Source organism: Petromyzon marinus, chromosome 52 (assembly GCF_048934315.1).
Source record: "Petromyzon marinus isolate PM22_M1 ecotype Great Lakes invasive population chromosome 52, UKy_Petmar_22M1.pri1.0, whole genome shotgun sequence".
NCBI lineage: Eukaryota > Metazoa > Chordata > Hyperoartia > Petromyzontiformes > Petromyzontidae > Petromyzon > Petromyzon marinus.
The window spans coordinates 3837527-3859040 of NC_133718.1; the positions used below are offsets into that span (position 1 = coordinate 3837527).

Below are 21514 nucleotides of genomic sequence, written 5' to 3' on the forward strand. Positions count from 1 at the left end.
GGTCCCAGCTGCCTTGGGATCATTAACAACATCCTCCCGTGCAGTTCTGGGCTGATTCCTCACCGATCTCTTGATCCTTGCAACTCCACGAGGTGAGATCTTGCATGGAGCCCCAGGCCGAGGAAGATTGACAGTTCTTTTGTGTTTCTTCCATTTGCGAATAATCGCACCAACTGTTATCACCTTCTCACCAAGCTGCTTGGCAATGGTCTTGTAGCCCATTCCAGCCTTTTGTAGGTCTACAATTTTGTCCCTGACATCCTTGGAGAGCTCTTTGGTCTTGGCCATGGTGGAGAGTTTGGAATCTGATTGATTGATTGTTTATGTGGACAGGTGTCTTTTATCCAGGTAACAAGCTGAGATTAGGAGCACTCCCTTTAAGAGTGAGCTCCTAATCTCAGCTCGTTACCTGTATAAAAGACACCTGGGAGCCAGAAATTGTTCTGATTGAGAGGGGGTCAAATTCTTATTTCCCTGATTAAAATGCAAATAAATGTATACCATTTTTGACATGCGTTTTTTCTGTATTTGTTTTTGTTATTCTGTCTCTCATTGTTCAAATAAACCTATCATTAAAATTATAGACTGATAATTTCTTTGGCAGTGTGCAAACGTACAAAATCAGCAGGGGATCAAATACTTTTTTCCCTCACTTTACACGGTCACGATTACTGCCATAGGCGATGTGAGAGGTACCAGGCAAAAGCATGGGGCCAGTGGCGCAATGGATAACGCGTCTGACTACGGATCAGAAGATTGTAGGTTCGACTTCTGCCTGGCTCGTGATGAAAGCATTTTTAATACAAGTGCGATCATTTTTGTCAACCACGCAACATTGTTGGTACAATGATGCGACATCTGTTGAATGGTTCTTTCATGTAATTTTATTCTGGTCAGTTTCAATAATACCAATTATTTGGCGACACTGCTGCTGCGTTGGCAGTGGTGGACAACTAGAATCAACAACAACAACACTCAACGCATTCATCAATTATTCGGTGGCCTGAATAGGAAAAATATATCAAAGGTGACGTTCAGGACAACGTTCCTTCTTCACCACAAGCAGATTGATAAATTAAACAGGAGACGAAACTACAATTTTGTGATCTGTAATCAGCGTAGTCAGACGTGTTATCCATTGCCCCACTGCCCCACGCTCATGAGCTGTTGTCAGACACGTGTATACAGTAACTGTCGCTGTGTAATTACTGGGTTGCATGTTTTCATCTTCATTGCTGCTGCTGTACGTACTAATAGTGAAGTGGTGAACCACTGCATAGGTCACCTTCGATAGCTCAGATGGTAGAGCGGAGGACTGTAGTTGGTTGTCATTGAAATCCTTAGGTCGCTGGTTCGACTCCGGCTCGAAGGAGGTTGCTTATTTTTAATATATTTTTACAAATCATGAAATACATATAATTGGTCTAACAATAAACGCTCAACGAGCATGATCTGCACATTAGGAATATTTATGTTGGGCCAAACGTTGGCTTAACATGCACCAAGAAGAAGAGGGCATTGATAGGGTTTGTCAGATGTTCTTCTAGAGATGTATTGATTTTGTTGATTTGGTGGAGCGACACGTGGACCCAGTCTGTCACACGTGTTCTGTGAGGAAGACATTCTGATAGTTCCACCGGTGTTCGTGTTGCACTACATCCCTGCAGGCTGTGCCTCTGCGCAGTCAGAGTCTTCATCGCCGGCCACCCCCAACTCGGCACCTACACGGTCACGACTTCTGCCATAGGCGATGTGAGAGGTGGCAGCAGCCAGCTTGGGGCCAGTGGCGCAATGGATAACGCGTCTGACTACGGATCAGAAGATTGTAGGTTCGACTCTTGCCTGGCTCGTGGTGAAATTTGGCTTTTAATGCAAGTGCTTATATTTGTTTAAACCACGCAACGTCTGTTGAATGGTTATTTCATGGGATTTTACTCTGGTCAGTTTAAATAATATTAATTATTTGGTGACGTTGCTGCTGCGTTGGCAGTGGTGGACAACCAGAGTCAACAACAACAACACTCAACACATTCATCAATTAATCGGTGGCCTGAATAGGAAAAATATATCAAAGGCAACGTTCAGGACAATGGTCCTTCTTCACCACAAGCAGATTGATAAATTAAACAGGAGACGAAACTACAATTTTGTGATCTGTAATCAGCGTAGTCAGACGCGTTATCCATTGCCCCACTGCCCCACGCTCATGAGCTGTTGTCAGACATGTGTATACAGTAACTGTCGCTGTGAAATTACTGGGTTGCAGGTCTTCCTCCGCATTGGTGCTGCTGTACGTACTAATAGTGAAGTGATGAAACACCGCATAGGTCACCTTCGATAGCTCAGTTGGTAGAGCGGAGGACTGTAGTTGTTTGTGATTGAAATCCTTAGGTCGCTGGTTCGACTCCGGCTCGAAGGAGTTGATTATTTTAATATATCATTAGACCTCATTTGCTAGTAATGATGTGGATGCTCACCCCGAGCCCTCATTACTTTGAGAGTGCATTGTCTTTGAGCTGTTTGACGCCTTTTTGCGTCATCTGGTCGAGCACCAATTGGGTCGAGGCTCAAAAGAAAGCCGTCCCTTGGTGTGGACCAATCAGTTTCAAGGACAATGCATATATTATCATAGTATTTTTTTGTTTGCATTTTGACTGTAGGTATTGTGGTTAATGCAGACATGAATCCTTCTAAAAAAGGTTTCAGTTTTGTTGCCAGAAAAAAGGGGAAAACCCCTATTATTATATTTTAATATGTTTTTACAAATCATGCAATACATACAATTGTTCAAACAATAAAGGCTCAACGAGCATGACCTGCAAATTAGGAACATTTATTTTGGGCCAAACGTTGTCTTCACATGCACCAAGAAGAAGAGGGCATTGGTAGGATTTGTCAGATGTTCTTCGACAGATGCATTGATTTTGATTTGGTGGATTTGGTGGAGCGACACGTGGACCCAGTCTGTCACACGTGTTCTGTGAGGAAGACATTCTGATAGTTCCACCGGTGTTCGTGCTGCACTACATCCCTGCAGGCTGTGCCCCTGGGCAGTCAGAGTCTTCATCGCCGGCCACCCCCAACTAGGCACCTACACGGTCACGACCACTGCCATAGGCGATGTGAGAGGTACCAGGCAACTGCATGGGGCCAATGGCGCAATGGATAACGCATCTGACTACGGATCAGAAGATTGTAGGTTCGACTCCTGTCGGGCTCGTGGTGAAATAATTTTTTAATACAAGTGCGATCATTTTTGTCAACCACGCAACATTGTTGGTACAATGATGCGACATCTGTTGAATGGTTCTTTCATGTAATTTTATTCTGGTCAGTTTAAATAATACCAATTATTTGGTGACGCTGCTGCTGCGTTGGCAGTGGTGGACAACTAGAATCAACAACAACAACACTCAACGCATTCATCAATTATTCGGTGGCCTGAATAGGAAAAATATATCAAAGGCAACGTTCAGGACAATGGTCCTTCTTCACCACAAGCAGATTGATAAATTAAACAGGAGACGAAACTACAATTTTGTGATCTGTAATCAGCGTAGTCAGACGCGTTATCCATTGCCCCACTGCCCCACGCTCATGAGCTGTTGTCAGACATGTGTATACAGTAACTGTCGCTGTGAAATTACTGGGTTGCAGGTCTTCCTCCGCATTGGTGCTGCTGTACGTACTAATAGTGAAGTGATGAAACACCGCATAGGTCACCTTCGATAGCTCAGTTGGTAGAGCGGAGGACTGTAGTTGTTTGTGATTGAAATCCTTAGGTCGCTGGTTCGACTCCGGCTCGAAGGAGTTGATTATTTTAATATATCATTAGACCTCATTTGCTAGTAATGATGTGGATGCTCACCCCGCGCCCTCATTACTTTGAGAGTGCATTGTCTTTGAGCTGTTTGACGCCTTTTTGCGTCATCTGGTCGAGCACCAATTGGGTCGAGGCTCAAAAGAAAGCCGTCCCTTGGTGTGGACCAATCAGTTTCAAGGACAATGCATATATTATCATAGTATTTTTTTGTTTGCATTTTGACTGTAGGTATTGTGGTTAATGCAGACATGAATCCTTCTAAAAAAGGTTTCAGTTTTGTTGCCAGAAAAAAGGGGAAAACCCCTATTATTATATTTTAATATGTTTTTACAAATCATGCAATACATACAATTGTTCAAACAATAAAGGCTCAACGAGCATGACCTGCAAATTAGGAACATTTATTTTGGGCCAAACGTTGTCTTCACATGCACCAAGAAGAAGAGGGCATTGGTAGGATTTGTCAGATGTTCTTCGACAGATGCATTGATTTTGATTTGGTGGATTTGGTGGAGCGACACGTGGACCCAGTCTGTCACACGTGTTCTGTGAGGAAGACATTCTGATAGTTCCACCGGTGTTCGTGCTGCGCTACATCCCTGCAGGCTGTGCCCCTGGGCAGTCAGAGTCTTCATCGCCGGCCACCCCCAACTAGGCACCTACACGGTCACGACCACTGCCATAGGCGATGTGAGAGGTACCAGGCAACTGCATGGGGCCAATGGCGCAATGGATAACGCATCTGACTACGGATCAGAAGATTGTAGGTTCGACTCCTGTCGGGCTCGTGGTGAAATAATTTTTTAATACAAGTGCGATCATTTTTGTCAACCACGCAACATTGTTGGTACAATGATGCGACATCTGTTGAATGGTTCTTTCATGTAATTTTATTCTGGTCAGTTTAAATAATACCAATTATTTGGTGACGCTGCTGCTGCGTTGGCAGTGGTGGACAACTAGAATCAACAACAACACTCAACACATTCATCAATTATTCGGTGGACTGAATAGGAAAAATATATCAAAGGCAACGTTCAGGACAATGGTCCTTCTTCACCACAAGCAGATTGATAAATTAAACAGGAGACGAAACTACAATTTTATGATCTGTAATCAGCGTAGTCAGACGCGTTATCCATTGCCCCACTGCCCCACGCTCATGAGCTGTTGTCAGACATGTGTATACAGTAACTGTCGCTGTGTAATTACTGGGTTGCAGGTCTTCCTCTGCATTGCTGCTGCTATACGTACTAATAGTGAAGTGATTGACCAACGCATAGGTCACCTTCGATAGCTCAGTTGGTAGAGCGGAGGACTGTAGTTGGGTGAGGTTGAAATCCTTAGGTCGCTGGTTCGACTCCGGCTCGAAGGAAGTTGATTGTTTTTAATATTCTTTTCCAAATCATGAAATAAATGTTTGTTCTATCAATAAACGCTCAACGAGCATAATCTGCACATTAGGAACATTTAATGTTGGGCCATACGTTGGCTTAAAATGCACCAAGAAGAAGAGGGCATTGATAGGATGTCAGGTGTTCTTCTACAGATGCATTGATTTTGATTTGGTGGAGCGACACGTGGACCCAGTCTGTCACACGTGTTCTGTGAGGAAGACATTCTGATAGTTCCACCGGTGTTCGTGCTGCACCACATCCCTGCAGGCTGTGCCTCTGGCCAGTCTGAGTCTTCATCGCCGACCACCCCCAACTAGGCACCAACACGGTCACGACTACTGCCATAGGCGATGTGAGAGGTGGCAGGAGACAGCTTTGGGCCAGTGGCGCAATGGATAACGCGTCTGACTACGGATCAGAAGATTGTAGGTTCGACTCCTGCCTGGCTCGTGGTGAAATATATTTTTATACAAGTGCGTATGTTTGTTTAAACCACGCAACGTTGTTGGTACAATAATCCGACATCTGTTGAATGGTTCTATGATGTAATTTTACTCTGGTCAGTTTAAATATTACCAATGATTCGGTGAGGCTGCTGCTGAGTTGGCAGTGATGCACAACCAGAGTCAACAACAACAACACCACTCAACACATTCATCTTCTTTGGTTCTTTCGGTAAAGTCACGTAAAATGAGAATAAAATAATAAAATAAGACGATAACATTCTCACGACGTTTCGGCCACAACACAAGTAGCCTTCAACAGGTGAAAGAACAGAACTGTCGGTACGACAGTGCTCCAATGAGCGTTGTTAAGATTCCTAGCGTCTTTTTAAGCTCGGTGAGAGGCGTGAAACCTCTTGACAAAGGAGTTTACATATCAAAGTAGGAGAATTTAGCATTGAAATAGCTGAGGGATTAGCTTGTGACAGAAATAGCTATGTTAAAGTCAGAGTTTACCTATCAACAGAGACATTTAGTATATGGACGCTAAAGGCCTCCAACTATCCAATTTTCATACAGTAAACCGATGTGAAAAGAACTAAGTCTATATTACATAATATAATAAATGTACTTTATATATTCTTCAATAAGCTGGGCTATTAATCACAAAGCAACTGGGTATACACTACACTATATAATGCGTGTCTTTTTAAGCTCGGTGAGAGGCGTGAAACCTCTTGACAAAGGAGTTTACATATCAAAGTAGGAGAATTTAGCATTGAAATAGCTGAAGGATTAGCTTGTGACAGAAATAGCTATGTTAAAGTCAGAGTTTACCTATCAACAGAGACATTTAGTATATGGACGCTAAAGGCCTCCAACTATCCAATTTTCATACAGTAAACCGATGTGAAAAGAACTAAGTCTATATTACATAATATAATAAATGTACTTTATATATTCTTCAATAAGCTGGGCTATTAATCACAAAGCAACTGGGTATACACTACACTATATAATGCGTGTCTTTTTAAGCTCGGTGAGAGGCGTGAAACCTCTTGACAAAGGAGTTTAAGTATCAAAGTAGGAGAATTTAGCATTGAAATAGCTGAGGGATTAGCTTGTGACAGAAATAGCTATGTTAAAGTCAAAGTTTTCCTGTCAACCGAGTCATTTAGTATATGGACGCTAAAGGTCTCCAACTACCCAACTATCATACAGTAAACCGATGTGAAAAAAAAAAACTGGGTCTGTATTGCATCAATATAATAAATGTACTTAATATATTCTTCAATAAGCTGAGCTTTTAATCACAAAGCAACTAGGTAAGGTAATGCCAGCGAAAGAGATGCGGTCTGACGGTCACCGCAAAATACAATTAATTAAGAACCGAAATGGTTTAAAATATCTTTCCAATGGTTACTAAGCCGGAATCCATCTTCTCAGTTGAAATTGTCTCTGTGCTTGTATATGTGGATGGCCTCATGAACGAATCTCTCATGGTAGCTGGTTGGCTTGCAAAGAACCTCCGTCTTGGAGAAGTCAATGTAATGTTAGCCCACTGAATTATAACAGTGATCTGCAGCGGCAGAGGAGTTCGTCCTACCGTGTTTCAAGTCTGCTTTATGTTCGCAGATGCGGTCCGAGATATGTCGTTTGGTTTCTCCAATGTAGTTGCTACCACAGAGGCACTTTAGTTTGTAAACGCCCGGGTACTGTATGTCTGGAACAGCATCTTTTACAGTTCTGTTCTTTCACCTGATGAAGGCTACTTGTGTTGTGGCCGAAACGTCGTGAGAATTTTATTGTCTTATTTTATTATTTTGTTCTCATTCTACGTGGCTTTACCGAAAGAACCAAAGAAGATGAATCCTTGCAGTCACGAAAGCTTTAAATCTAAACTCCACACATTCGTCAATTATTCTGTGGCCTGAAGAGGAAAAATACATCGAAGGCAACGTTCAGGACAACGTTCCATCTTCACCACAAACAGATTGATAATTAAAACAGGAAACGAACCTACAATCTTGTGATCCCTAATCAGCGTAGTCAGACGCGTTATCCACTGCCCCACGCTCATGAGCTGTTGTCAGACACGTGTATACAGTAACTGTCGCTGTGTAATTACTGGGTTGCAGGTCTTCCTCTGCATTGCTGCTGCTGTACGTACTAATAGTGAAGTGATGAGACACTGCACAGGTCACATTCGATAGCTCAGTTGGTAGACTGTCGTTGGTTGTGATTGATAATCCTTAGGTCGCTGGTTTGACTCCGTTTCGAAGGAAGTTGGCAATTTTTAATATTTTTTTCCAAATCATGAAATAGATATCATTGTTCTAACAATAAATGCCAAACAAGCATGAACTGCACATGAGGAACATTTATTTTGGGCCAAACGTTGGCTTAACATGCACCAAGAAGAAGAGGGCATTGATAGGATTTGTCAGATGTTCTTCGACAGATGCATTGATTTTGATTTGGTGGATTTGGTGGAGCGACACGTGGACCCAGTCTGTCACACGTGTTCTGTGAGGAAGACATTCTGATAGTTCCACCGTTGTTCGTGTTGCACTACATCCCTGCAGGCTGTGCCCCTGGGCAGTCAGAGTCTCCATCACCGGCCACCCCCAACTAGGCACCTACACGGTCACGACTACTGCCATAGGCGAAGTGAGAGGTGCCAGGACACAGCTTGGGGCCAGTGGCGCAATGGATAACGCGTCTGACTACGGATCAGAAGATTGTAGGTTCGACTCCTGCCTGGCTCGTAATATTATTTTTAATACAGGTGCGATCATTTTTGTTTAAACCACGAAACGTTGTTGGTACAATGATCCGACATCTGTTGAATGGTTATATCATGTAATTTTACTCTGGTCAGTTTAAATAATACCAATTATTTGGTGACGCTGCTGCTGAGTTGGCAGTGATGCACAACCAGAGTCAACAACAACAACACTCAACATATTCATCTTCTTTGGTTCTTTCGATAAAGTCACGTAAATTGAGAATAAAATGATAAAATAAAATAAGACAATAAAATTATCACGACGTTTCGGCCACAACACAAGTAGCCTTCAATCAGGTGAAAGAACAGAACTGTCGGGACGACAGTGCTCCAATGAGCTTTGTTAAGATTCCTAGCGTCTTTTTAAGCTCGGTGAGAGGCGTGAAACCTCTTGACAAAGGAGTTTACTTATCAAAGTAGGAGAATTTAGCATTGAAATAACTTAGGGATTAGCTTGTGACAGAAATAACTATGTTAAAGTCAGAGTTTACCTATCAACAGAGGCATTTAGTATATGGACGCTAAAGGCCTCCAACTATCCAATTTTCATACAGTAAACCGATGTGAAAAGAACTAAGTCTATATTACATAATATAATAAATGTACTTAATATATTCTTCAATAAGCTGGGCTATTAATCACAAAGCAACTGGGTATACTCTACACTATATAATGCGTGTCTTTTAAGCTCGGTGAGAGGCGTGAAACGTCTTGAGAAAGGAGTTTACGTATCAAAGCAGGAGAATTTAGCATTGAAATAGCTGAGGGATTAGCTTATGACAGAAATAGCTATGTTAGAGTCAAAGTTTTCCTATCAACCGAGGCATTTAGTATATGGACGCTAAAGGCCTCCAACTATCCAATTTTCATACAGTAAACCGATGTGAAATAACTAAGTCTATATTACATAATATAATAAATGTACTTTATATATTCGTCAATAAGCTGAGCTATTAATCACAAAGCAACTGGGTAAGGTAATGCCAGCGAAAGAGCTGCCGTCTGACGGTCACCGTAAAATACAATTAATTAAGAACCGAAATGGTTTAAAACATCTTTCCAATGGTTACTAAGCCGGAATCCATCTTCTCAGTTGAAATTGTCTCTGTGCTTGTATATGCGGATGGCCTCATGAACGAATCTCTCATGGTAGCCGGTTGGCTTGCAAAGAACCTCCGTCTTGGAGAAGTCAATGTCACGTGAGCCCACTGAATTATAACAGTGATCTGCAACGGCAGAGGAGTTCGTCCTACCGTGTTTCAAGTCTGCTTTATGTTCGCGGATGCGGTCCGAGATATGTCGTTTGGTTTCTCAAATGTAGTTGCTACCACAGAGGCACTTTAGTTTGTAAACGCCCGGGTACTGTGTGTCTGGAACAGCATATTTTACAGTTCTGTTCTTTCACCTGATGAAGGCTACTTGTGTTGTAGCCAAAACGTCGTGAGAATTGTATTGTCTTATTTTATCATTTTATTCTCATTCTACGTGGTTTACCGAAAGAACCAAAGAAGATGAATCCTTGCAGTCACGAAAGCTTTAAATCTAAACTCAACACATTCATCAATTATTCTGTGGCCTGAAGAGGAAAAATACATCGAAGGCAATGTTCAGGACAACGTTCCTTCTTCACCACAAGCAGATTGATAATTAAAACAGGATACGAACCTACAATCTTGTGGTCCCTAATCAGCGTAGTCAGACGCGTTATCCACTGCCCCACGCTCATGAGCTCTTGTCAGACGTGTATGCAGTAACTGTCGCTGTGTAATTACTGGGTTGCAGGTCTTTCTCTGCATTGCTGCTGCACGTACTAATAGTGAAGTGATGAAACACTGCACAGGTGACATTCGATAGCTCAGTTGGTAGAGCGGAGGACTGTAGTTGTTTGTGATTGAAATCCTTAAGTCGCTGGTTCGACTCCGGCTCGAAGGAGTTGATTATTTTAATATATCATTAGACCTCATTTGCCAGTAATGATGTGGATGCTCACCCCGAGCCCTCTTTACTTTGAGAGTGCATTGTCTTTGAGCTGTGTGACGCCTTTTTGCGTCATCTGGTCGAGCACCAATTGGGTCGAGGCTCAAAAGAAAGCCGTCCCTTGGTGTGGACCAATCAGTTTCAAGGACAATGCATATATTATCATAGTATTTTTTTGTTTGCATTTTGACTGTAGGTATTGTGGTTAATGCAGACATGAATCCTTCTAAAAAAGGTTTCAGTTTTGTTGCCAGAAAAAAGGGGAAAACCCCTATTATTATATTTTAATATATTTTTATAAATCATGCAATACATATAATTGTGCAAACAATAAAGGCTGAACGAGCATGACCTGCAAATTAGGAACATTTATTTTTGGCCAAACGTTGTCTTCACATGCACCAAGAAGAAGAGGGCATTGGTAGGATTTGTCAGATGTTCTTCTACAGATGCATTGATTTTGATTTGGTGGATATGGTGGAGCGACACGTGGACCCCGTCTGTCACACGTGTTCTGTGAGGAAGACATTCTGATAGTTCCACCGGTGTTCGTGTTGCACTACATCCTTGCAGGCTGTGCCCCTGGGCAGTCAGTCTTCATCGCCGGCCACCCCCAACTCGGCACCTACACGGTCACGACCACTGCCATAGGCGATGTGAGAGGTGGCAGCAGACAGCTTGGGGCCAGTGGCGCAATGGATAACGCGTCTGACTACGGATCAGAAGATTTGTAGGTTCGACTCCTGCCTGGCTCGTGGTGAAATATATATTTTTAATACAAGGGCATATATTTGTTTAAACCACGAAACGTTGTTGGTACAATGATCCGACATCTGTTGAATGGTTCTATGATGTAATTTTACTCTGGTCAGTTTAAATAATACCAATGATTCGGTGAGGCTGCTGCTGAGTTGGCAGTGATGCACAACCAGAGTCAACAACAATAACAACACTCAACACATTCATCAATTATTCTGTGGCCTGAAGAGGAAAAATACATCGAAGGCAACGTTCAGGACAATGGTCCTTTTTCACCACAAGCAGATTGATAATGAAAACAGGAAACGAACCCACAATCTTGTGATCCGTAATGAGCATAGTCAGACGCGTTATCCACTGCCCCACGCTCATGAGCTGTTGTCAGACATTTGTATACAGTAACTGTCGCTGTGTAATTACTGGGTTAAAGGTCTTCATCCGTATTGCTGCTGCTGTACGTACTAATAGTGAAGTGATTACCCAACGCGTAGGTCACCTTCGATAGCTCAGTTGGTAGAGCGGAGGACTGTAGTTGTTTGTGATTGAAATCCTTAGGTCGCTGGTTCGACTCCGGCTCGAAGGAGGTTGATTGTTTTTAATATTCTTTTCCAAATCATGAAATAAATATGTTTGTTCTAACAATAAACGCTCAACGAGCATGATCTGCACATTAGGAACATTTATGTTGGGCCAAACGTTGGCTTAAAATGCACCAACAAGACGAGGGCATTGATAGGATTTGTCAGATGTTCTTCTACAGATGCATTGATTTTGTTGATTTGGTGGAGCGACACGTGGACCCAGTCTGTCATACGTGTTCTGTGAGGAAGGCATTCTGATAGTTTCACCAGTGTTCGTGTTGCACTACATCCCTCCAGGCTGTGCCCCTGGGCAGTCAGAGTCTTCATCGCCGGCCACCCCCAACTCGGCACCTACACGGTCACGACTACTGCCATAGGCGATGTGAGAGGTGGCAGCAGACAGCTTGGGGCCAGTGGCGCAATGGATAACGCGTCTGACTACGGATCAGAAGATTGTAGGTTCGACTCCTGCCTGGCTCGTGGTGAAATTTTTTTTTAATACAAGTGCGATCATTTTTGTCAACCACGCAACATTGTTGGTACAATGATGCGACATCTGTTGAATGGTTCTTTCATGTAATTTTATTCTGGTCAGTTCAAATAATACCAATTATTTGGCGACGCTGCTGCTGCGTTGGCAGTGGTGGACAACTAGAATCAACAACAACAACACTCAACGCATTCATCAATTATTCGGTGGCCTGAATAGGAAAAATATATCAAAGGCAACGTTTAGGACAATGGTCCTTCTTCACCACAAGCAGATTGATAAATTAAACAGGAGACGAAACTACAAGTTTGTGATCTGTAATCAGCGTATTCAGACGCGTTATCCATTGCCCCACTGCCCCACGCTCATGAGCTGTTGTCAGACATGTGTATACAGTAACTGTCGCTGTGAAATTACTGGGTTGCAGGTCATCCTCTGCATTGCTGCTGCTATACGTACTAATAGTGAAGTGATTGACCAACGCGTAGGTCACCTTCGATAGCTCAGTTGGTAGAGCGGAGGACTGTGATTGAAATCCTTAGGTCGCTGGTTCGACTCCGGCTCGAAGGAAGTTGATTGTTTTTAATATTCTTTTCCAAATCATGAAATAAATATGTTTGTTCTAACAATAAACGCTCAACGAGCATGATCTGCACATTGGGAACATTTATGTTGGGCCAAACGTTGGCTTAAAATGCACCAACATAGACGAGGGCATTGATAGGATTTGTCAGATGTTCTTCTAGAGATGCATTGATTTTGTTGATTTGGTGGAGCGACACGTGGACCCAATCTATCACACGTGTTCTGTGAGGAAGACATTCTGATAGTTCCACCGGTGTTCGTGTTGCACTACATCCCTGCAGGCTGTGCCTCTGGGCAGTCAGAGTCTTCATCGTCGGCCACTCCCAACTGAGCACCTACAATGAGGGAAAACAGTATTTGATCCCCTGCTGATTTTGTACGTTTGCCCACTGACAAAGAAATGATCAGTCTATAATTTTAATGGTAGGTTTATTTGAAAAGTGAGAGACAGAATAACAACAAAAAAATCCAGAAAAACGCTTGTCAAAAATGTTATAAATTGGTTTGCATTTTAATGAGGAAAATAAGTATTTGACCCCTTTGAAAAACATGACTTAGTACTTGGTGGCAAACCCTTTTTGGCAATCACAGAGGTCAGACGTTTCTTGTAGTTGGCGACCAGGTTTGCACACATCTCAGGATGGATTTTGTCCCACTCCTTATTGCAGATCTTCTCCTAGTCATTAAGGTTTCGAGGCTGACGTTTGGCAACTCGAACCTTCAGCTCCCTCCACAGATTTTCTATGGGATTAAGGTCTGGAGACTGGCTAGGCCACTCCAGGACCTTAATGTGCTTCTTCTTGAGCGACTCCCTTGTTGCCTTGGCCGTGTGTTTTGGGTCATTGTCATGCTGGAACACCCATCCACGACCCATTTTCAATGCCCTAGCTGAGGGAAGGAGGTTCTCACCCAAGATTTGACGGTACATGGCCCCGTCCATCGTCCCTTTGATGCGGTGAAGTTGTCCTGTCCCCTTAGCAGAAAAACACCCCCAAAGCATAATTTTTCCACCTCCATGTTTGATGGTGGGGATGGTGTTTTTGGGGTCATAGGCAGCATTCCTCCTCCTCCAAACACGGCGAGTTGAGTTGATGCCAAAGAGCTCCATTTTGGTCTCATCTGACCACAACACTTTCACCCAGTTGTCCTCTGAATCATTCAGATGTTCATTGGCAAACTTCAGAGGGGCATGTATGTGCTTTCTTGAGCAGGGGGACCTTGCGGGCGGTGAAGGATTTCAGTCCTTCACGGTGTAGTGTGTTACCAATTGTTTTCTTGGTGACTATGGTCCCAGCTGCCTTGGGATCATTAACAACATCCTCCCGTGCAGTTCTGGGCTGATTCCTCACCGTTCTCATGATCCTTGCAACTCCACGAGGTGAGATCTTGCATGGAGCCCCAGGCCGAGGAAGATTGACAGTTCTTTTGTGTTTCTTCCATTTGCGAATAATCGCACCAACTGTTATCACCTTGTCACCAAGCTGCTTGGCAATGGTCTTGTAGCCCATTCCAGCCTTGTGTAGGTCTACAATCTTGTCCCTGACATCCTTGGAGAGCTCTTTGGTCTTGGCCATGGTGGAGAGTTTGGAATCTGATTGATTGATTGTTTATGTGGACAGGTGTCTTTTATCCAGGTAACAAGCTGAGATTAGGAGCACTCCCTTTAAGAGTGAGCTCCTAATCTCAGCTCGTTACCTGTGTAAAAGACACCTGGGAGCCAGAAATTGTTCTGATTGAGAGGGGGTCAAATTCTTATGTCCCTCATTAAAATGCAAATAAATTTATAACATTTTTGACATGCGTTTTTTCTGTATTTGTTGTTGTTATTCTGTCTCTCATTGTTCAAATAAACCTATCATTAAAATTATAGACTGATAATTTCTTCGTCAGTGTGCAAACGTACAAAATCAGCAGGGAATAAAATACTTTTTTCCCTCACTGTACACGTTCAGGATTACTGCCATAGGCGATGTGAGAGGTGGTAGCACACAGAATGGGGCCAGTGGCGCAATGGATAACGCGTCTGACTACGGATCAGAAGATTGTAGGTTCGGCTCCTGCCTGGCTCGTGGTGAAATATATATTTTTTTATACAAGTGCGTATGTTTGTTTAAACCACGCAACGTTGTTGGTACAATAATCCGACATCTGTTGAATGTTTCTATGATGTAATTGTATTCTGGTCAGTTTAAATAATAACAATAATTTGGTGAGGCTGCTGCGTTGGCAGTGATGCACAACCAGAGTCAACAACAACAACACTCAACACATTCATCAATTATACGGTGGCCTGAAGAGGAAAATATCATCGCAGGCAACGTTCAGGACAACGTTCCTTCTTCACCACAAGCAGATTGATAAATTAAACAGGAGACGAAACTACAATCTTGTGATCCCTAATCAGCGTAGTCAGACGCGTTATCCATTGTCCCACGCTCATGAGCTCTTGTCATACATGTGTATACAGTAACTGTCGCTGTGTAATTACTAGGTTGCAGGTCTTCATCTGCATTGCTGCTGCTATACGTACTAATAGTGAAGTGATGAGACACTGCATAGGTCACCTTCGATAGCTCAGTTGGTAGAGCGGAGGACTGTAGTTGTTTGTGATTGATATCCTTAGGTCGCTGGTTCGACTCCGGCTCGAAGGAGGTTGGTTATTTTTAATATATTTTGTACAAATCATGCAATTCATATAATTGTTCAAACAATAAATGCTCAACGAGCATGACTGCACATTAGGAACATTTTGTTTGGGCCAAACGTTGGCTTAAAATGCACCAAGATAAAGAGGACATTGATAGGATTTGTCAGATGTTCTTCGACAGATGCATTGACTTTGATTTGGTGGATTTGGTGGAGCGACACGTGGACCCCGTCTGTCACACGTGTTCTCTGAGGAAGGGATTCTGATAGTTCCACCGGTGTTCGTGTTGCACTACATCCCTGCAGGCTGTGCCTCTGGGCAGTCAGAGTCTTCATCACCGGCCACCCCCAACTCGGCACCTACACGGTCACGACTACTGCCATAGGCGATGTGAGAGGTGGCAGCAGCCAGCTTGGGGCCAGTGGCGCAATGGATAACGCGTCTGACTACGGATCAGAAGATTGTAGGTTCGACTCCTGCCTGGCTCGCGACATTTTATTAATGTCTGATTGTTTTTACACAAGTGCATATGTTTTGGAACATTCATCACCTTCACTCTGCGGTAAAGAAGACACACATATTCCACGTCCAGTGTTAATCTTCTACTGGTGGCCGCAAACGAGTGGAGGAAATTCCACATTCCTTTCGATAAAAATCCGTACCACTCCGTGCGGACGTGAGCGGCGGTTTTCGTGTGGACGGCCACGTCCCCGCCCACTGCAATGTGGAATTTCCACCACCGACTCTGCGGGAGCTGCGTCCAGGAGATTAAGCGACGGCTGCCTCAAAGTGTGGCTCATTCGTTCGGGGGAATCACTCGACACAATGTTTTTTCCTTCGCCTCTCTAATGTATCCTTCGTTAGGGGCGGTGGCACGTCTGGGGATGGCCGGAGAAAACCCAGCACGCCATCGATGAGACGGCGCTCACAATAAAAAACACTCAACGACGCACGGCCGTCTGTCGAGAAACCCTCATGCTCTACTGCCCTCTAACGAGCATTCTTTCAAATTGGCACGTGCACAATTATAGAACTCTTCTTTGGTTCTTTCGGTAAAGTCACGTAGAATGATAATAAAATAATAAATTGATAAAATAAAATAACACAATAATATTCTCACGACGTTTCGGCCACAACACAAGCGGCCTTCATCAGGTGAAGGGGGCGAGACTGTCTGGTAGGACAGCGCTTTAAATCGAAATTATAGAACTCTTATGTGATAACGTGTGTGATGTTGTTTTTCGGTTTTGTGGCATAAATGTGTCATGCACCCACCTCCACCCGACACAGCCATTTTAAGAATCAGAATATTTATATTTTTTTCCTGGAGGAACTCGATGAACCATAAAGCTCTTTATCACGGATGTCTAGTAGGGGCGGGTCAGAACGTTAAAACACCAACAAACGTCTTCTTTGGTTCTTTCGGTAAAGTCACCACGTAGAATGAGAATAAAATCATAAATTGATAAAATAAAATAACACAATAATATTCTCACGACGTTTCGGCCACAACAACACAAGCGGCCGAAACGTCGTGAGAATATTATTGTGTTATTTTATTTTATCAATTTATTATTTTATTCTCATTCTACGTGGTGACTTTACCGAAATAACCAAATAAGATGAATCCTTGCAGTCACGAAAGCTTTAAATCGAAATAAAAACCAACAAACGTTTAAAAAAAACACGATAGCAGTGCGAAGTATAGGAAAGGAAATAAAACCAACTCAAACAAATGGTAAGGGTGGTCACGTGAAGAGAACGTGCCAATTAGGCACTTCTTCAGCAGCCCGCTGTTGTTAAAACAGCAACCCGAACACCAAACAGGAGGATTTCTCCACAAATCTCTCTGTCCGTCTGATGAAGCCAGTTGTAATTACTGGCGAAACGTCGTACTCAGATTGTAAATGTTGTCGCTTTGCTCTCCAACACACCGGTGTGCTGTACTAGTGACGAATTGGCCACGTTCTGTTTACGCGACAAACCTTACATATTGGCTGTGTCGGGTGGTGGCGGGTTTAACGACACATTTATACTCTTTGTTTTTTTCGGTAAAGTCACGTAGAAATAATAAAAAATAATAAAATAAAATAACATTATATAATAGCATACGACGTTTCGATCGCAACACAAGCAATCATCATCAGGTAGAGGAAACATATAACCGCAGACAGACCTTAAGTAGGGAGAATTCACACAGATATACCAAGGGGTACAGAGAGACGGAACATCACACTAAATCAAACAGGGTTTAGCAACATTTTCAAACTATATAAAGCAACACAAACGGTCGGTTAAAACACAATTAACGCATAATCAAGTTCGACACATTTATATATTTACGCGATCTAAACCAAAAAGAAAATCTCTATTTTGGATGATATTGCTCGCGAAATCCGACCACGTGTTAAATAAACGCAACACATCAAGGCCGTAGTCATGGAGTCAACATTTTGGGGGGGGGGGGGGGGGGGGGGAATCTTCCAGGGGGTCTGGGGGTCCCAACCCAGACAAAAATCTAAATTTGAAAACTAATTTCCTGCCTAAAATATTTAAAAATTCACTAACACATGGGATGGACTTTTAAATTGTGTTTTACAATAATGTCTAATAGTGTATATTGTATTACATTGCTCTGTTTTTTCTTTATTCACCATTTTTTGTTTCATTGTATGTAATGGCAGAGATTATGGATTAATAAAGTACAACCATAACCACAATCATATAAACAGAAATCTATGCATTGATTTATATGAAGACAAGTCCAGATATTGTGGCCAAGATTTAGCTAATTGTTGTTTTTATTTATATAGCATAGACATTTTTTAAAGCAATATATTGGGGGGGACATTTTGAGCATATTTGAATATTGGGGGGGGGGGGGGGATGCCCCCCCCCCCAATATATATTATAATTACGGCCTTGCAACACATATACGGAATCACGGAGCGACCAACGACTCAATGCCTCTATGATAAACAAAGACGAAAGGAGATGTCATCAACACCATCAAGGTCATCATCTGGCTCCATCACCGCGGTGTAAACACACACAAACAAGACGACAGCTACTCTTTGGTTCTTTCGGTAATAGTCACGTGGAAAATAAGATCAAATAATAATAGAATACGACGTTTCGGTTGCAACACAAGCAACCATCATCAGGTAAGAATGAATTATGAAACACAGACACGGGGAACAGGATAGGCAGACGCACATGCAGAGAGAGGCACACACACCAAGACACACACCAAGACACACACACCAAGACACACACACCAAGACACACACCAAGACACACACACCAAGACAAACACCAAGACACGCACACCAAGACACACACACCAAGACACACACCAAAACACACACCAAGACACACACCAAGACACACACACCAAGACACACACACCAAGACACACACCAAGACACACACCAAGACACACACACCAAGACCCACACCAAGACACACACCAAGACACACACACCAAGACACACACCAAGACACACACCAAGACACACACCAAGACACACACACCAAGACACACACCAAGACACACACACCAAGAAACACACACCAAGACACACACACCAAGACACACACCAAGACACACACACCAAGACACACACCAAGACACACACACCAAGACACACACACCAAGACACACACCAAGACACACACCAAGACACACACACCAAGACACACACCAAGACACACACACCAAGACACACACCAAGACACACACCAAGACACACACACACCAAGACACACACCAAGACACACACACCAAGACACACACCAAGACACACACCAAGACACACACCAAGACACACACACCAAGACACACACCAAGACACACACACCAAGACACACACCAAGACACACACACCAAGACACACACCAAGACACACACCAAGACACACACACCAAGACACACACCAAGACACACACACCAAGACACACACCAAGACACACACACCAAGACACACACCAAGACACAGACACCAAGACACACACACCAAGACACACACCAAGACACACACACCAAGACACACACCAAGACACACACACCAAGACACACACACCAAGACACACACCAAGACACACACACCAAGACACACACACCAAGACACACACCAAGACACACACACCAAGACACACACCAAGACACACACCAAGACACACACACCAAGACACACACCAAGACACACACCAAGACACACACCAAGACACACACCAAGACACACACACCAAGACACACACACCAAGACACACACCAAGACACACACACCAAGACACACACCAAGACACACACACCAAGACACACACACCAAGACACACACCAAGACACACACCAAGACACACACACCAAGACACACACCAAGACACACACACCAAGACACACACCAAGACACACACCAAGACACACACCAAGACACACACACCAAGACACACACCAAGACACACACCAAGACACACACCAAGACACACACACCAAGACACACACCAAGACACACACCAAGACACACACACCAAGACACACACCAAGACACACACACCAAGACACACACCAAGACACACACCAAGACACACACACCAAGACACACACCAAGACACACACACCAAGACACACACCAAGACACACACACCAAGACACACACCAAGACACAGACACCAAGACACACACACCAAGACACACACCAAGACACACACACCAAGACACACACCAAGACACACACACCAAGACACACACACCAAGACACACACCAAGACACACACACCAAGACACACACACCAAGACACACACCAAGACACACACACCAAGACACACACCAAGACACACACACCAAGACACACACCAAGACACACACCAAGACACACACACCAAGACACACACACCAAGACACACACACCACGACACACCAAGACACACACACCAAGACACACACACCAAGATACACACCAAGACACACACCAAGACACACACACCAAGACACACACACCAAGACACACACACCAAGACACACACACTAAGACACACACACCAAGACACACACACCAAGACACACACACCAAGACACACACACTAAGATACACACTAAGACACACACCAAGACACACACACCAAGACACACACACCAAGACACACACACCAAGACAAACAGAAGGGCAACGACTTTGTGCCGAGGCCTTAAATAGAGAGAGGGGGGAGGGGCCGGGGCAGAGAGAGGACATCGGAGACGGACAAAACGATGGCAGCAGTGTGATTCATCATTCATTCTTGCCTGGGGATGGTTGCTTGTTCTTTACAACCGAAACGTCGTATTCCATCATAATTTCATTTCTACCCACGTGACTTTACCGAAAGAACCAGAGAGTTTGGATTCCCCGCAGTCGCGAAAGCTTCGACTCGCAAGCGGCAGCTGTCGCTTCTCACACATCGGCATCGCCGCGTGCGCGGTTCATTGTCGTCGATTGGCCAGCAGGTGTCGACTAAGCGCCGCGTGTGCGCGTTGTAACCACGTGACTTCACCCTGGGCACGTGGCTCGCGAGACGAAGATGCGGCGAACCTCGTTGCGGGATCCTGCCTCGCTCGCTCCACGCTGCCGGAGGGAGGCTGCGTCCACGGACGAGGGGAAATCGTCGATGGGGCAGTGTTTGGTCTACTCTTCCTGAACTGTTCAGACGCGTCGGAGGAGGCGCGTGCACATGTACAGGCGTACTCGTGGCTCCGATAAGCGGAGCGAGAGGTCGCCTTCCACGCTGTTCGCCGGGTCGTGGGGGTTGTAGGAGGACGCTACAACTATTTTTTGGTCACCAACATTGCAAAGGCGACAACGCACAGACAAGTAGAACGCCGAAGCTTCTCAATGTTCGTGGCGTTAACTCGGTCTGTGCAAGCCAGCACAGCCTCGCCGTGTCTCATAACTCACACCGCACCGGGTACTCATCGTTAGGCTGAGTCTACCTAGGGGAGGTCCCATACAGACTCCTAGTCCTCCCGAACCGCGTCTCTCCTACACCAC

General features: G+C 44.0%; 16 non-coding genes across 16 annotated transcripts; all 16 read left to right on the plus strand.

Annotated features, from left to right (window-relative positions):
- The first annotated feature begins 710 nt into the window (after positions 1 to 710).
- Positions 711 to 783, plus strand: TRNAR-ACG (transfer RNA arginine (anticodon ACG)). Its single transcript has one exon. It is a non-coding gene; the product is annotated as a tRNA-Arg (tRNA).
- Positions 784 to 1284: 501 nt separating this feature from the next.
- TRNAY-GUA (transfer RNA tyrosine (anticodon GUA)) lies at positions 1285 to 1372 on the plus strand. The gene is given in 2 exon segments: positions 1285 to 1321; positions 1337 to 1372. It is a non-coding gene; the product is annotated as a tRNA-Tyr (tRNA).
- A 405-nt stretch (positions 1373 to 1777) lies between these two features.
- Positions 1778 to 1850, plus strand: TRNAR-ACG (transfer RNA arginine (anticodon ACG)). The gene has a single exon. It is a non-coding gene; the product is annotated as a tRNA-Arg (tRNA).
- A 481-nt stretch (positions 1851 to 2331) lies between these two features.
- TRNAY-GUA (transfer RNA tyrosine (anticodon GUA)) lies at positions 2332 to 2419 on the plus strand. The gene is given in 2 exon segments: positions 2332 to 2368; positions 2384 to 2419. It is a non-coding gene; the product is annotated as a tRNA-Tyr (tRNA).
- A 1303-nt stretch (positions 2420 to 3722) lies between these two features.
- Positions 3723 to 3810, plus strand: TRNAY-GUA (transfer RNA tyrosine (anticodon GUA)). The gene is given in 2 exon segments: positions 3723 to 3759; positions 3775 to 3810. It is a non-coding gene; the product is annotated as a tRNA-Tyr (tRNA).
- Positions 3811 to 5110: 1300 nt separating this feature from the next.
- TRNAY-GUA (transfer RNA tyrosine (anticodon GUA)) lies at positions 5111 to 5198 on the plus strand. The gene is given in 2 exon segments: positions 5111 to 5147; positions 5163 to 5198. It is a non-coding gene; the product is annotated as a tRNA-Tyr (tRNA).
- A 399-nt stretch (positions 5199 to 5597) lies between these two features.
- TRNAR-ACG (transfer RNA arginine (anticodon ACG)) lies at positions 5598 to 5670 on the plus strand. Its single transcript has one exon. It is a non-coding gene; the product is annotated as a tRNA-Arg (tRNA).
- A 2688-nt stretch (positions 5671 to 8358) lies between these two features.
- TRNAR-ACG (transfer RNA arginine (anticodon ACG)) lies at positions 8359 to 8431 on the plus strand. The gene has a single exon. It is a non-coding gene; the product is annotated as a tRNA-Arg (tRNA).
- A 1864-nt stretch (positions 8432 to 10295) lies between these two features.
- Positions 10296 to 10383, plus strand: TRNAY-GUA (transfer RNA tyrosine (anticodon GUA)). Its single transcript is given in 2 exon segments — positions 10296 to 10332; positions 10348 to 10383. It is a non-coding gene; the product is annotated as a tRNA-Tyr (tRNA).
- Positions 10384 to 11109: 726 nt separating this feature from the next.
- On the plus strand, positions 11110 to 11183 carry TRNAR-ACG (transfer RNA arginine (anticodon ACG)). The gene has a single exon. It is a non-coding gene; the product is annotated as a tRNA-Arg (tRNA).
- A 499-nt stretch (positions 11184 to 11682) lies between these two features.
- On the plus strand, positions 11683 to 11770 carry TRNAY-GUA (transfer RNA tyrosine (anticodon GUA)). The gene is given in 2 exon segments: positions 11683 to 11719; positions 11735 to 11770. It is a non-coding gene; the product is annotated as a tRNA-Tyr (tRNA).
- Positions 11771 to 12175: 405 nt separating this feature from the next.
- TRNAR-ACG (transfer RNA arginine (anticodon ACG)) lies at positions 12176 to 12248 on the plus strand. The gene has a single exon. It is a non-coding gene; the product is annotated as a tRNA-Arg (tRNA).
- Positions 12249 to 12750: 502 nt separating this feature from the next.
- On the plus strand, positions 12751 to 12828 carry TRNAH-GUG (transfer RNA histidin (anticodon GUG)). Its single transcript is given in 2 exon segments — positions 12751 to 12787; positions 12793 to 12828. It is a non-coding gene; the product is annotated as a tRNA-His (tRNA).
- A 2011-nt stretch (positions 12829 to 14839) lies between these two features.
- On the plus strand, positions 14840 to 14912 carry TRNAR-ACG (transfer RNA arginine (anticodon ACG)). Its single transcript has one exon. It is a non-coding gene; the product is annotated as a tRNA-Arg (tRNA).
- A 494-nt stretch (positions 14913 to 15406) lies between these two features.
- TRNAY-GUA (transfer RNA tyrosine (anticodon GUA)) lies at positions 15407 to 15494 on the plus strand. Its single transcript is given in 2 exon segments — positions 15407 to 15443; positions 15459 to 15494. It is a non-coding gene; the product is annotated as a tRNA-Tyr (tRNA).
- A 411-nt stretch (positions 15495 to 15905) lies between these two features.
- TRNAR-ACG (transfer RNA arginine (anticodon ACG)) lies at positions 15906 to 15978 on the plus strand. The gene has a single exon. It is a non-coding gene; the product is annotated as a tRNA-Arg (tRNA).
- The last annotated feature ends 5536 nt before the right edge of the window (positions 15979 to 21514 follow it).